This window comes from Lissotriton vulgaris, chromosome 3_2 (genome assembly GCF_964263255.1).
Source record: "Lissotriton vulgaris chromosome 3_2, aLisVul1.2, whole genome shotgun sequence".
Taxonomy (NCBI): Eukaryota; Metazoa; Chordata; class Amphibia; order Caudata; family Salamandridae; genus Lissotriton; species Lissotriton vulgaris.
Window position 1 is genome coordinate 295261878 of NC_141690.1, and position 15160 is coordinate 295277037.

The following is a 15160-nucleotide window of genomic DNA, read 5'->3' on the forward strand; positions in this document are numbered from 1 at the left end:
CTTTGTCAGTGCTGTTCTCTCTCGCTCACTCCTTTTAACTCATCCACATTTTGGGTTGTTTAATTTTCTTTCCTGCTTCTCTTACATATTTTCTGTCACTATTTCCTTCACTCTGTCTATCTCTTCAGTTTGTTACTCCCGTTGTCTCATGGTGACTCACCTTTATCGACCCTCTATCACCTTTGTTTCCTGAATCTTACTTCCTTTGTCTTACCGTACCTTAATATTTGTTCCCTTACTCTGCTTTCATCACTTATGCTCATTTCCCAAACTTAAATCTATACTTCAGTTCCCTTACCCTACTTCATTTCTGTTTATCTGTCTCTTACAGTCCTTGTCCGTTTCTGCCCCGTTCATCTTCTGTTACTCACCCTTTTTCACTCTGTTTCTCTTAGTGTTCTTCCTTTATTTTATCTATCTCCTTAAGACATTCCCGTGCTCTTAGTCTGTTTCTTTTAGAGACTGTTTTGTGTACTATCAATCATCATACTCTCATTTTCTCTCTCACTATACTTTCCTTTACACAGTCATTCCTTCAGTGCCATTATCTCTTTCAATTAATTATCTTAGTCATTGATTAATATACTACACATTCTGTCTCTCTCTCTCTCCCTCACTCTTCTTTTCTTTCACTTTCTGTTTCATTCACTCCTACTTTGTTTTGTTTTATGAAGTGTACATTATAACCTTATTTTTACTTTTCTTCCACAGATACTATGTTTTTTTAAAGAAGTTTACTATTACTTTGTTACTATTTCTTAGGTAAGTATAAAAATAAAAATACTTTTCCATCACTGTCTTACTTCTTTTTCTATCCTGGTCAAACCAGTGTCATGTTTTATGTGAGCACTCCCACGCAGGACTGGCTGTTCTGTCACAAGAAGCCCCTTAAAAAGTGATTTTATGAAATCAGCAACATTTCACTGAGTCAGTTCACCAACGCTGATGTGTGAAAACATTGGAGCTATAGACGTAACTGTAAAGGTTGATGTACCACGTTACAGATAGAACAAGTTTGAAAAGTGCTGGAGTTGTGTCGTACATGGAACACAATTTAAACACTGTGTCAACTTTCAGCTCTAGATCTGATACGCATCTGTTTATTCCTCCAACATGATAAAACTGATTTGGAAATGCGGTCCATTATGACTGGTGCAAAGATTAATTTGTATGTTGCGTTTTTCCTGGTGTATCTATGCTATTTTTCATAGTTGTGTTGGGTAATATAAATCTGTGTCTCTGTTGTATTCCGTCTCTACGGTTTACAAAGTCCCTTCATTCCATTTATCAATTTTTAAATCAGCTATTTCCACCTCTTCACTTTCACTTACCTCCTTTTTATTATCCTCAAATCTCCTTCCTTCAACATCTTTCTGTGTTTTACTTTCATTACCCTAACCCTACTCTATATATCTCTCTACCTTAGTTTTCTTCCATATGTGCATCCTCAGTCCCCTTTTCTGACTTCTTCACTTTTCCTTTCTTTTCCATACTGCTTTTCTTCTGATTCTTAATTTCTCTTAATTCACTACTCTATCTTTAGACATCTTGGGGCACATTTAAAAGTCCTTTATGTCTCTTTTGCGCCGCTATTGCATCACTTTTGTGATGCAGCAGCGGTGCAAAAGATGCATGATGGTGTGGAATATATACAACTTGATATATCTGTGAGATGTGTTATGTTGTAAAAAACTGTGCCTTAAGGAGGCGTTCTGGTACAGGGGGGGGGGGGGGGAGGGGGGGGGGGGGGGACACGTTCCTGCGCAGGAACGTCTGCTAAGAGTAGGTGAGTGAAATCTACAAGATTTTACTCAATCACTTTTATGCCAATGGTATGTGGAAACTCTGCACGTGCCTGAAGCAGGCGTAAGGCTTGAAGCAGTATTAGTTGAATGGGCCCGCCAGGAGCATTGCTGAAGCTACATTGCTCATGTGATGCAACTCCAACAATGCAACACCTTTACGGCACAGATGCGTCACACATGTGTTCTGTTTTTCCCCATGGTGTGCCACATTTTAAATGAGATACATCAATGGTGGTGCACGGGTGTTTTTTTTTCCGTAGGTCAATGGTGCATCCTTGATGATTTGCAGAGATGCGCCATGTAACATACATTAGCCCAATGGCTTTAGTCACTCTTTTATTTCACTTTCTTCAATCACTACACTTCTTTTACCTTACTCATTTTGTCAGTCCCTTAGTGTATTTTTTCTCATTAATTTCATTTACTTATTTAAACACTACACATTCATTGATTAGAAAGATGACACAGGGGTATATTAGCAAGATGTGTGTTAAAGAACAAACATCGCACATTTGACTATCGCCGGCTATCGCCTGATTTGTTCGCCGTGTTAGTGCGTTATTATCAATGCGAGGACATCGCCGACTTCATCAGCCCGCATGCCCTCCTCTCCGCTGACTACATCCTCCTGGGAGACATCAACTTCCACCTGGAGAACAACAACGACCGCAACACCATCACCCTGCTCGACAACCTCGCCAACCTCGGTCTCAAGCAGCTGGTGTCCACCCCCACCCACCTTGCTGGACACACACTAGACGCCGTCTTCTCATCCAGCAAAGACATCGCCTTCAGCCACGCCACCGGACTCCACTGGACGGACCACAGCTGCGTCCACTTCACCTTCAAAAGAACGACGATCCACCACCACCAGCAACAGGTTGCTCGAAGAAGCTGGAACAAGATCACAGCAGACCAGCTCGCCGCTTCCCTGAGCCAGCACCCTCCCGCCAGCTCAGCGAACCCCAGCCAGGCCGCCGACAACCTCACGAAGTGGATCAGCAACTGCGCGGACGAACTCGCCCCACTGAGGACCCCGCCCAGCAGACCCGGCAACAAGAAGGCTCCATGGTTCACCGACGAACTCAAGAGCTCCTAGAAGAACTGCTGAGCCCTCGAGAAAGCCTGGAGAAGGGAACCAACACCGGACAACATGACCACCCTCAAGCTTGCCACCTGGAAGCACCACCAACTGATCCGCGCCACCAAGAAAACTGCATTCAAGGACCGGCTGGACAACAACGCACACAACTGCAAGGAACTCTTCAACATCGTGAAAGAGCTCTCCAACCCCAACGCCGGAAACAACGACATCACCCCATCGCAAGACCTCTGCAACTCCCTCGCCTCCTACTTCCACAACAAGATCGCGGACATACACAACAGCTTCAGCACTCAACCGACGCACGCCACGACCGAACCACCGCCCCCCACCACCACCCTCCGCGCCTGGACTCCGATCAGCACCGAAGACACCGTCCGCATGATGAACTCCATCCACTCCGGATCTCCAACCGACCCCTGCCCTCACCACGTCTTCAACAAAGCCGACGCTGTCATCGCACCCTACCTACGGGACATCATCAACACATCCTTCGACACCGCCACCTTCCCGGAGAGCTGGAAACACGCCGAACTCAGCGCCCTACTCAAGAAACCTCCAGCGGACCCCACCGAACTCAAGACTTACCGCCCCATCTCGCTCCTCCTGTTTCCAGCCAAAGTCATCGAGAAGACCGTCAACAAACAGCTGGCCGCCTTCCTCGAGACGAATGGATCCCTCGACCCCTCACAGTCTGGCTTCCGAGCCAACCACAGCACCGAGACCGCCCTCATCGCTGCCACCGATGACATCCGAGCCCTGATGGACAACGGAGAAACAGCGGCCCTCATCCTCCTAGACCTCTCCGCGGCATTCGACACTGTCTGCCACCGCACCCTAGTGCAGCGCCTCAGCAACGTCGGAATCCAGGAGAAGGCACTGGAATGGATCATCTCCTTCCTCGACGGAAGAACACAGAGAGTCCGTCTACCACCGTACAAGTCAGAGGCCACCGAAGTCATCTGCGGCGTCCCTCAAGGATCCTCGCTGAGCCCCACCCTCTTCAACGTCTACATGAGCCCCCTCGCGGCCATCGCACGCCAACACAACCTCAACATCATCTCCTACGCTGACGACACCCAGCTGATCCTCTCCCTGACCAACGACCCCGCCGCCGCCAGAGCCAACCTTCACGAAGGGATGAAAGACGTAGCCGAGTGGATGACGACCAGCCGCCTGAAACTGAACTCTGACAAGACGGAAGTCCTCATCCTGGGCTCCTCGCCCTCCGCCTGGGACGACTCCTGGTGGCCCCCCGCCCTGGGCACCGCACCCAAACCGACAGACCACACACGCAACCTGGGCTTCATCCTGGACTCCTCCCTCTCCATGACCAGACAAGTCAACGCCGTCTCCGCGTCCTGTTTTAACATCCTGCACATGCTACGGAAGATCTTCCGGTGGATCCCCACCGAGACCAGGAAGACGGTCACCTAGGCCCTCGTCACCAGCCATCTGGACTACGGCAACGCCCTCTACGCCGGAACCACCGCCAAGCTCCAGAAGAGACTCCAGCGGATCCAGAACGCCTCAGCCAGACTCATCCTCGACATCCCCCGACACAGCCACATCTCCGGACATCTGAGAGACCTGCACTGGCTCCCCGTCAACAAGAGAATCACCTTCCGTCTCCTCACCCACGCACACAAACCCCTACACGACCAAAGCCCGAGCTACCTCAACAACCGCCTCAACTTCTACGCTCCCAAACGCCACCTCCGATCGACCAACCACGCCCTCGCCGCCGTCCCCCGCATCCGAAGAGCGACAACAGGAGGAAGGTCCTTCTCCTATCTGGCCGCCAAGACCTGGAACTCCCTCCCGACCGACCTGCGCCTGACCCAAGACCACCTCTCCTTCAGGAAGAAGCTCAAGACCTGGCTGTTCGAGCAGTAGCAGCACCCCCCCCCCCAAGCGCCTTGAGACCCTCCGGGTATGTAGTGCGCTCTACAAATGTCTTTGATTGATTGATTGAATGCGAACACATATGCGATAGTAAATCCTGTAACAGCCGGCGGCAGTTAACATTACCGCGCGAAAACAAGCGTTGCTTTCACCTGCTAATGTGTGCCTTCTAATAAGGGGAGGGGGGTGGATTCAGTTTTATGATCCACACCCCCATGTTAACGGTGCCGAACGCTTGATCAGAGCAGGCATTCGCAGACCTACGATAAACAAGTTTATTCCAGCTCTTTTTCTCTCAACGCCTGTCTTCGTGATAGGGTCTTTTCACCTCCAACCACATTTTGCATGTGGTTGGACGTACGCCCACTTTGCATGTCATTAACTATCTGTGCGGCAGACATGCAAAGTGGTCTTACGGCAGGCGTTGTAATGCCGTTTTTAATAAGGTGCTGGTGCATATTACCAAGGATAGGCAATACATTATCGCCGCTTTTATCGGCAGGAAACTGCCGATATATCGGCGATAACGGCCTTGATAATATGCTCTATGAATTGCAATCGAACCTAATGTTAGATGTTAACACATCTAACATAGGTTTCGATTGCAATTCATAGAACATATTATGAAGGCCATTATCGTCGCTTTATCGGCAGTGTCCTGTCGATAAAAGCGACGATAACGTATCACGTCTCCTTCATAATATGCCCTAAGTATCGCCGCTTTCTTGAATAATTGTGCTGAGAAAGCGGCGATACTTCAGCTTGTGAATAGAGCTCTTTTTGGTACAATGAGTTAGTTCTGAAAAGAACTTTTTTTTCTTTTGTTGTTTTATTTTTTTTGACAAGTTTTATATTTTTGATTTTTTCAACTGGAACCGAAATTTTCAACTGTTAAACAGGAACAAGATAAATTGAAAAAAATCATCTTCTCTCGGAGCATTGATGTTCATTAATACTTTTCTCAATCAGAGTGAGGCTCTGCTCCCCGTACACAATAATTTGAGAACAGAAGTTGCATTTCATATGCACTCTTGACAAGTATGGTCTCAAGTCCAACTGTGCAGTGGATGGAGATGCAGGTCGTCCTCCAGATGATGTGCTGGCCACAGCTGGTGGTAGTTGTGTTGCCAGAGCTCTTGTAGATGCCTATGCAAAATCCACATGGTGCACTTGTCTGACATGCCTCATCATCGTATTTATCGAAAAGGAATACTTTTTTGAAGGATTTCCTCTTGAAAGAACAGCGTTACATAATGTGCAAGTGACTTTCGAGGCATTCACTTTTTTTGATCCTCAGGATAAGTAAAAAATTTCCAGATGAAAGATTCCTTCCTTTTTGTTAGAGGCAGCCGATAATTTTCCCCAGATTCAGAAGATGAATTCTGTGCGGCAGCCATTTCACAAAAGTCTTCGGAAAGATGTAAAAGGTTCTTCTACCTTAAAAGTAAAAAAGATAGTGAGGGAAGTGGGTGGGGTTGTGGAAAAATCCTGAACAGAAACTACTATGAACCAATAGAAAGTGTTGTTTTCAAGTCACATGACTTGACATGCGCGCATTAGGACGTCTACGCGGTAAGATTACCCGGTCACGTACGTCGTTTGGAAATGGCGTATCGCTCTAATTTACAGAAGTTTCAAAACGTGAAAAGGAGGCAAGGTAGACACTCCCTGATCCCGTACACCTTCTCAGGGGGGGGGGGTCCAAGAAGAATATTGATAGACCATAAAACCTTTTTTATTCTTAAAAATATACCGGGGTGCGCGCACCCAGTCACGCACGGCAGTTTAAAAAGGCGTTCTGCTCCATTTACTTAAAAGTTTCAAAACGTTAAAAAGAAGGCAAGGTAGACACTCCTTGACCTATTACAGCTTCTCCGGTGGTTTAAGAAGAATCTCGATGGGTTTAAAACACCAATCTTTTTCAAAAAAATATAGCGGGGTGCGCGCACTCCGGTTTAAAATGGCGTTTTGCTCTAATAACAGGTAGACACTCCCTGATCCCCAAGAGCTTTTCTCGGAGTTCCTAAACTCCGCCAGTCAAGAAAACTTTTTTTTCTGATGAAAATATTTGCCGAAATTCATTGAAAAAACTATAGGTTGCAGTCACGATATAGTTAAGAATTAGCATTTAAAAAACCTTTGAATTCATTGAAAAAAACCATAGGTTTTATACACGTTATAGTTAGGAAGTATCATTTAAAAACCTTTGAAATTCACTGAAAAACCATAGGTTTTACTCACGTTATAGTTAGGAAATAGCAATTACAAAACCTATGAAATTCACTGAAAAAACCATAGGTTTGACACATGTTATAGTTAGCTGGATATTTTACTCATATAAAACCACACTCTAACTAATAATCAAACAAACAATAACCTACATAAACATTATGTATCACTCATATAGCTACTAACCAACACATGCAGCCACTTACACAGAAACTGAGAGACTGATACAGATATGTATATATTTAAACATTACTCACTAACCCATGTACTCATTAAGATATACTTAATCAGTCAGTTATACAATCTATTTTTCACCAAAAAAGCAGCCATTTATACACTTATATACTCAATTCTTTTTCCACCAACCTACAGATATTCATATATAAAACATATTTCATTTTCAGAACTAACCCATTCACTGGATGATGTCATCAGTGATGTCACTGACCATGTCATGAGTGATGTAATATGTGAAGTCATCAGCAGTGCATTGCGGGCGCGCGAGTTATAGTTATTTGAAGTATCTATAACGGGGGAATTTCAATGGTTTTATATGAGTGAAATGTCCAGCTAACTATAACATGTGTCAAATCAAATCTATGGTTTTTCCAGTGAATTTCATAGGTTTTGTAAATGCTATTGCCTAACTATACAGTGTGTAAAACATCTGTTTTTTTCAGTGAATATATATATATATATATATATATATCACAAACAAGCTCCTTCGAAGAAAGAGGAAAGGCCACACTTGAGGAGGTTTGACGGAAGCGCTTTAATGGACTGCCCACACAGAGGAAATTCTGACACCCATGGTGGCGGATGCATTTTGGCGATGTCTGCCTCTTCAGTGCTGGGTGGAAAAATGTTTTGAAGGAGGGGATTGAGTGAAGGTTTAAATGTCCAGCCTTCCCCTCATTCACGGACTGCAACCACTCCCACCTCGAAAATGTCACGTGCATATACTTCCTGTGGTCAGCTAGAGCCCCAGCGCCTACAGGTACCAGAATGCAGCAGCAGGATTCTGGTAAGTACCGCACACAAAGGAGGAAAGTCAATGAAGCTGCAATGTCCGTGAATAGCCCCCACAAAGTACAAAACACACCTGGGCAGTGGCGCTTCCTTAAGTCCCCTATCCGCTTCAACCACTTGTCATCGGAATTCTTTCTGGCGGGAACCCGGTAGATACCAGGTCCGACGTGCTGCACAGTGGCATCATCACCGTCGTACTTCTTCCAATGGGTTTGTGGTGAACTCTGTAAATTCCGGTATCCCGGAGTAGAGGTAACCGCAAGCAGTGTCCAGCAAACACAGAGCCTCTTGGAGAAGCGGGAGCCTTTCATGCGCGTCGCTGGTGACCGCGCGGATATGTATCACAAACAAGCTCCTTCGAAGAAAGAGGAAAAGCCACACTTGAGGAGGTTTGACGGAAGCGCTTTAATGGACTGCCCACACAGAGGAAATTCTGACACCCATGGTGGCGGATGCATTTCGGCGATGTCTGCCTCTTCAGCGCCGGGTGGAAACATTTTTTGAAGGAGGGGATTGAGTGAAGGTTTAAATGTCCAGCCTTACCCTCATTCACGGACTGCAACCACTCCCACCTCGAAATTGTCACGTGCATTTACTTCCTGTGGTCAGCTAGAGCCCCAGCGCCTACAGGTACCAGAATTCAGCAGCAGGATTCTGGTAAGTACCGCACACGAAGGAGGAAAGTCAATGAAGCTGCAATGTCCGTGAATAGCCCCCACAAAGTACAAAACACACCTGGGCAGTGGCGCTTCCTTAAGTCCCCAATCCGCTTCAACCACTTATCATCGGAATCCTTTCTGGCGGGGACCCGGTAGATACCAGGTCCGACGTGCTGCACAGTGGCATCATCACCGTCGTACTTCTTCTAATGGGTTTGTGGTGAACTCTGTAAATTTCGGTATCCTGGAGTAGATACATATATATATATATATATATATTCACTGAAAAAAACAGAGGTTTCACACCAGTTATAGTTAGCTGGAAATTTTACTGACATAAAACCATTGACATTCCCACATTATAGTTAGTTGGACTCACTATAACTTGCGCGTGCAATGCACTGCTGATGACGTCACATATTACATCACTCATGACATGGTCAGTGACATCACTCATGACATCACTGATGACACCATCCAGTGAATATGTGTCTTTCTGAAAAATAAATATTAGTGAGTTATGTTTAAATATTTAAATACATATATTAGTGTTTCACTTTGTGTATAAGTGGCTACATGTGTTGATAAGTAGCTACATGCGTATGTATATGGGTTATTTGATATTTTTATTAGTATCAGTTTGAGTGTCTATATGGTTTGGTGGGGGTATTACTTAGCACATAGATGCATGAGTGACTGACTCTTTGTTTGTATGTGTTTTGAAGACAGCATATGTACAGGACTGTATGGGTGGATGAGTGTCTATATGTGTTTGTTAGTGAGTGAATGACTGTCTCACTAGTGTCTTTATCAGTAACTACATATGTTTTAATCTAGTATATATGAATATTGATGTATATAAGTGAGTATATGTGAGAGTAAGAGATTGTAAGAGTTCCTGTTTAAATAAGTATGTGTTTCTATAAGTGATTGTTTAAGAGAATAAATATGTGTAATTTTCAATAGAAGTAAGGTGGAAGTGTGTGTATAACTCTATATTCAAATAAATGGTTGTTCAATAGTTTATTTGCACGTGTGAATATGTGTGTGAGTAACTTTTGGATGAATGTCGGTGTGTAACAGGATGTATAGGTGTATCTCTTCATATGATGAGTGAGTATATGTATGAGTGACTATATAGAACTGTTGGTGAATGAGTGGATGTGTATATAGATAGTGGAAGTACAGAATTGCTTGTTGTAACTGATATAGGTATGTCCATTTTTTAAAAATTTCAGTTTCTATTTTTGAATATGTGTCTCAAGGGTTACTTTACACTGAGAGGAGGTCTGTCACTGTGTCACAAGGATGGTGTCATCAGTGATGTCATGAGTGATGTCACTCACCATGTCATGAGTGATGTAATATGTGATGTCATCAGCAGTGCATTGCACATGCAAGTTATAGTGAGTCCGACTAACTATAACGTGGGAATTTCAATGGTTTTATATCAGTAAAATTTCCAGCTAACTATAACTGGTGTGAAACCTATGGTTTTTTCAGTGAATTTAATAGGTTTTTTAAATGCTAATTCCTAACTATAACTGGTGTGAAACCTATGGTTTTTTCAGTGAATTTCATAGGTTTTGTTACTGCTAATTCCTAACTATAAGTTTCACTTTATAAATAAGACTGTTAGCACTCTAGTTGTTCTTTTTAACACTCTGGTACATTCTGTCATTGGGCTACAGTTGGGCTACATCTAGTTGAAATTTGGGCTACATTTACAATTTTTGGTCTCTGGTGGCCATCTTTGGGCTACATTGGGCTACTTTGGGCTACATTTGGGCTACATTTTGGCTCTAACATATATTAAGCCCAATGTAGCACAATACATATTTTTATAAAGTTAATTTTTTTACAAACCACTTCAGAATAGGGCTACCTGTCCCTACAATTATCCCATTTTTTTTTTTTTAATTTTTGGGGGGAGCGCTCCCAGAGCGCGCCCCGGAGTGCGCCCCGAAAAGCGTATTTCTGAAAAGCGCCCCCTGGCGCGCTCCGGGGAGCGTCCCGTGAGCGCCAATATCACAAACGAAAACATGATCGTGACGTATCGCGTAGCCGCGACCGCGTGATACGCACGGCGTAAGCGCACCCGGAAGTACTCGAGCGAATACGATCGCACAACGTAAACTTCCGACGCGCTTACGCTGCGCGCCCCCGGGCGCGTAGCGTAAGCGCGTCGGGTCATGTGAGCAGAAAATAACACTTTTCATTGGTTCATAACAGTTTTAGTTTCATAATGATGAAGCCCCTGGTCTTGTGACCTGAAAATAACACTTCTCATTGGTTCAGGACAGTTTTTTTTCTAAATGATGAAAGACCCCACCTTTTTTCCTTATTCTGACTTTGTCCTTTGACTGAGGAAGACCTGTTTGTTGCTCTCTCTACTTTTTTGCTCCAAATAATGGCTTCAGTAGTAGCATCAGCTGGTGCATCTGCCCCACCACCACCACCACAACCACCAAGAGGACCAGCTCCAAATTATATTGGTGGTCAAGAACAGGAGGAGGAGGAAGAGGAACAGGAGGAGGAGGAAGAGGAAGAGGAGGAGGGGAGAAGAAGATGGCTGCCAGAAGAAAATACACCTTACAAACCCAAACCACACATTGTATGGCAGTTTTTTTCAATCCCAGAGGGGAAAAAAAAGGTGAATGCGCCCAAGGTGGCTTGCCTCATCTGCAATGATGAACTTTCACGGGGCAACCCAAACAAAAAATATTCTTTTGGTAACTATACCATGATTCGGCACATGACCAGAAAGCACCCAAACAACTACTCTCGTGCAGAGTTCAGGGAACTGGCCAGTAACCTCCCCCAGTCATCAAGGAGCCCCTCCCAAAGAAACCAACCCACCTCATCAGAACCAGAAACATCCTAGGTGATGCCTTGCATTCAGCCGAGATTTGCTGATTTTAAAATCACTTGTTCTGCATGTGGCAAGCTTATCGCCTATGGCGAAAAAAGTGTTAAGCTCATCGTCCTTGCAGGTGATAATCACAAGTGCCCCAAAAAGAAGTAATTTTTTGGGTTTTTTGTTTTTTTGCTCCAGTTGAGCCAGTTTCAATTCCCTTTTTTTGTTTCTCCCCCTAAAAAAATACAAAAAAAATATAAAACTGTTTAGAAAAGCCAAAAAAAGTTCAAAAAGTTCAAAAAACACAAAAAAATATAAAACAACAAAAAGAAGAAAAAAAAAGTTCTTTTTAGAACTACCTCCAATTTCTAAATAAAAACTTTATTTTTTAAAAACTCTGTCATCTTTTTCCCTCATTTTACGCTCCCCGGTGCGCTACCTGGTGCGCGTACCGGGCACTTCCCCCGCGCAAAACGAAAAAAAAAAATATTTTAAATGCCCCGCGGGGCCCTTTTATAGCCCCCACATCAAACCTAGGGGGTCAAAGGGGTCTATCCCTGACGCCTTATGGTCAGTTCCCCCTTTGTTTTAGCCACCTCTTATGTCTCGATTTTACCGAGACACAAGATGGCGGCCGCTCTGGACTGTTTCGAATGTTTACAGACACCCGAGAGCCAATCAGCTTTCCATGCGCACCTCGCGTCACGCGCCCGGAGCGCTCCCTGGTGCGCGCACCGGTGCGCTGCTATAGATATATATATTTTTTGTAACCGAAATTACTCAAAATCCACTGCAGCACATATCTTGAGACATAGCAAAGGCACATCAGGCTACCAATCCCTACAATTTTGCCAAATTTGGTGGAAATCCATTCAGCCGTTCGGGTTAAAAGTGAAATCGACCGCCCTATGGAAATTAACATGGGGAAAACGCGTTTTGGGACCCCCCTTTTATCTCGGCCCCCGCTTGACGTATCCCCCCCAAACTTTCAAGGAAGGACCGGAGCTCGACGAGGCCATTTTCAGGAAATTTTCAGGCAGATTCGTCAACCGGTGCCAAAGTTATTCCAAATAGAATTTTGAGATTTAACATTGAAAAAAATCCTAACTATAACTACCTACTGGCGACCGCCAGTAGGTAATATATATATATATATATATATTTAAATATATATATATATATATATATAAATATATATATATATAAATATATATATATATATATATATATATATATATATTACCTACTGGCGGTCGCCAGTAGGTAGTTATAGTTAGGATAATTTTCAATGTTAAATCTCAACATTCTATTTTGAATAACTTTGGCGCCGGTTGACGAATCTGCCTGAAATTTTCAGGAAAATGGTCTCATGGCGGTCCGGTCCTTCCCTGAAAGTTTGGGGGGGATTCGTCAAGCGGGGGCCGAGATAAAAGGGGGGTCCCAAAACGCGTTTTCCCCATGTTAATTTCCATAGGGCGGTCGATTTCACTTTTAGCTCGAACGGCTGAATGGATTTCCACCAAACTTGGCAAAATTGTAGGGACTGGTAGCCCGATGTGCCTTTGCTATGTCTCAAGATATGTGCTCCAGTGGATTTTGAGTAATTTAGGTCCAAAAAAATATATATATCTATAGCAGCGCACAGGTGCGCGCACCGGAGTGCGCTCCAGGCGCGACACGCGAGGTGCGCATGGAAAGCTGATTGGCTCTCGGGTGTCTGTAAACATTCCAAACAGTCCAGAGCGGTCGCCATCTTGTGTCTCGGTAAAATCGAGACATAAGAGGTGGCTAAAACAAAGTGGGAACTGACCATAAGGCGTCAGGGATAGACCCCTTTGACCCCCTAGGTTTGATGTGGGGGCTATAAAAGGGCCCCGCGGGGCATTTAAAATATTTTTTTTTTTTTCGTTTTGCGCGGGGGAAGCGCTCGGTGCGCGCACCAGGTAGCGCACCGGGGAGCGTAAAATGAGGGAAAAAGATGACAGAGTTTTAAAAAAATGAAGTTTTCATTTAGAAATTGGAGGTAGTTCTTAAAAGAACTTTTTTTTTTCTTCTTTTTGTTGTTTTATATTTTTTTTGTGTTTTTGGAACTTTTTAAACTTTTTTTGGCTTTTCAAAACAGTTTTATATTTTTTTTGTATTTTTTAGGGGGAGAAACAAAAAAAGGGAATTGAAACTGGCTCAACTGGAGCAAAAAAACAAAAAACCCAAAAAATTATTTCTTTTTGGGGCACTTGTGATTATCACCTGCAAGGACGATGAGCTTAACACTTTGTTCCCCATAGGAGATAAGCTTGCCACAAGCCTTACAAGTAATTTTAAAATCAGCAAATCTTGGCTGAATGGAAGGCATCACCTCAGATGTTTCTGGTTGCGAGGAAGAGGGTTGTTTTCTTTGGGAGGGGGTCCTTGATGACTGGGGGAGGTTACTGGCCAGTTCCCGGAACTCTGCGCGAGAGTAGTTGTTTGGATGCTTTCTTGTCATGTGCCGAATCATGGTATAGTTACCAAAAGAATATTTCTTATTTGGGTTGCCCCGTGAAAGTTCATCATTGCAGATGAGGCAAGTGACTTTGGGCGCATTCACCTTTTTTTGCCCCTCTGGGATTGAAAAAAACTGCCAAATGAAGTGTGGTTTGGGTTTATAAGGTGTGTTTTCTTCAGGCAGCCATCTTCTTCTCCCCTCCTCCTCTTCCTCTTCCTCCTCCTCCTGTTCTTGACCACCAATATAATTTGGAGCTGGTCCTCTTGGTGGTGGTGGTGGTGGTGGTGGCTGAGATGCACCTGCTGCTGCTGCTACTGAAGCCATTTTAAAGTACAAAAAGGTAGAGAGAGTTCCAAACAGATCTTCCTCAGTCAAAGGACAAAGTCAGAATAAGGAAAAAAGGTGGGGGCTTTCATCATTTGGAAAACAAAACTGTCCTTAACCAATGAGAAGTGTTATTTTCAGGTCACAAGACCAGGGGCTTCATCATTATGAAACTAAAACTGTTATGAACCAATGAAAAGTGTTATTTTCTGCTCACATGACCCGACGCGCTTACGCTACGCGCACGGGGGCGCGCAGCGTAAGCGCGTCGGAAGTTTACGTTTTGCGATCGTATTCGTTCGAGTACTTCCGGGTGCGCTTACGCCGTGCGTATCACGCGGTCGCGGCTACGCGATACGTCACGATCATGTTTTCGTTTGCGATATTGGCGCTCACGAGACGCTCCCCGGAGCGCGCCCGGGGGCGCTTTTCAGAAATACGCTTTTCGGGGCGCACTCCGGGGCGCGCTCTGGGAGCGCTCCCCCCAAAAATTAAAAAAAAAAAATGGGTTAATTGTAGAGACAGGTAGCCCTATTCTGAAGTGGTTTGTAAAAAAATTAACTTTATAAAAATATGTATTGTGCTACATTGGGCTTAATATATGTTAGAGCCAAAATGTAGCCCAAATGTAGCCCAAAGTAGCCCAATGAAGCCCAAAGATGGCCACCAGAGATCAAAAATTGTAAATGTAGCCCAAAATTCAACTAGATGTAGCACAACTGTAGCCCAATGACAGAATGTACCAGAGTGTTAAAAAGAACAACT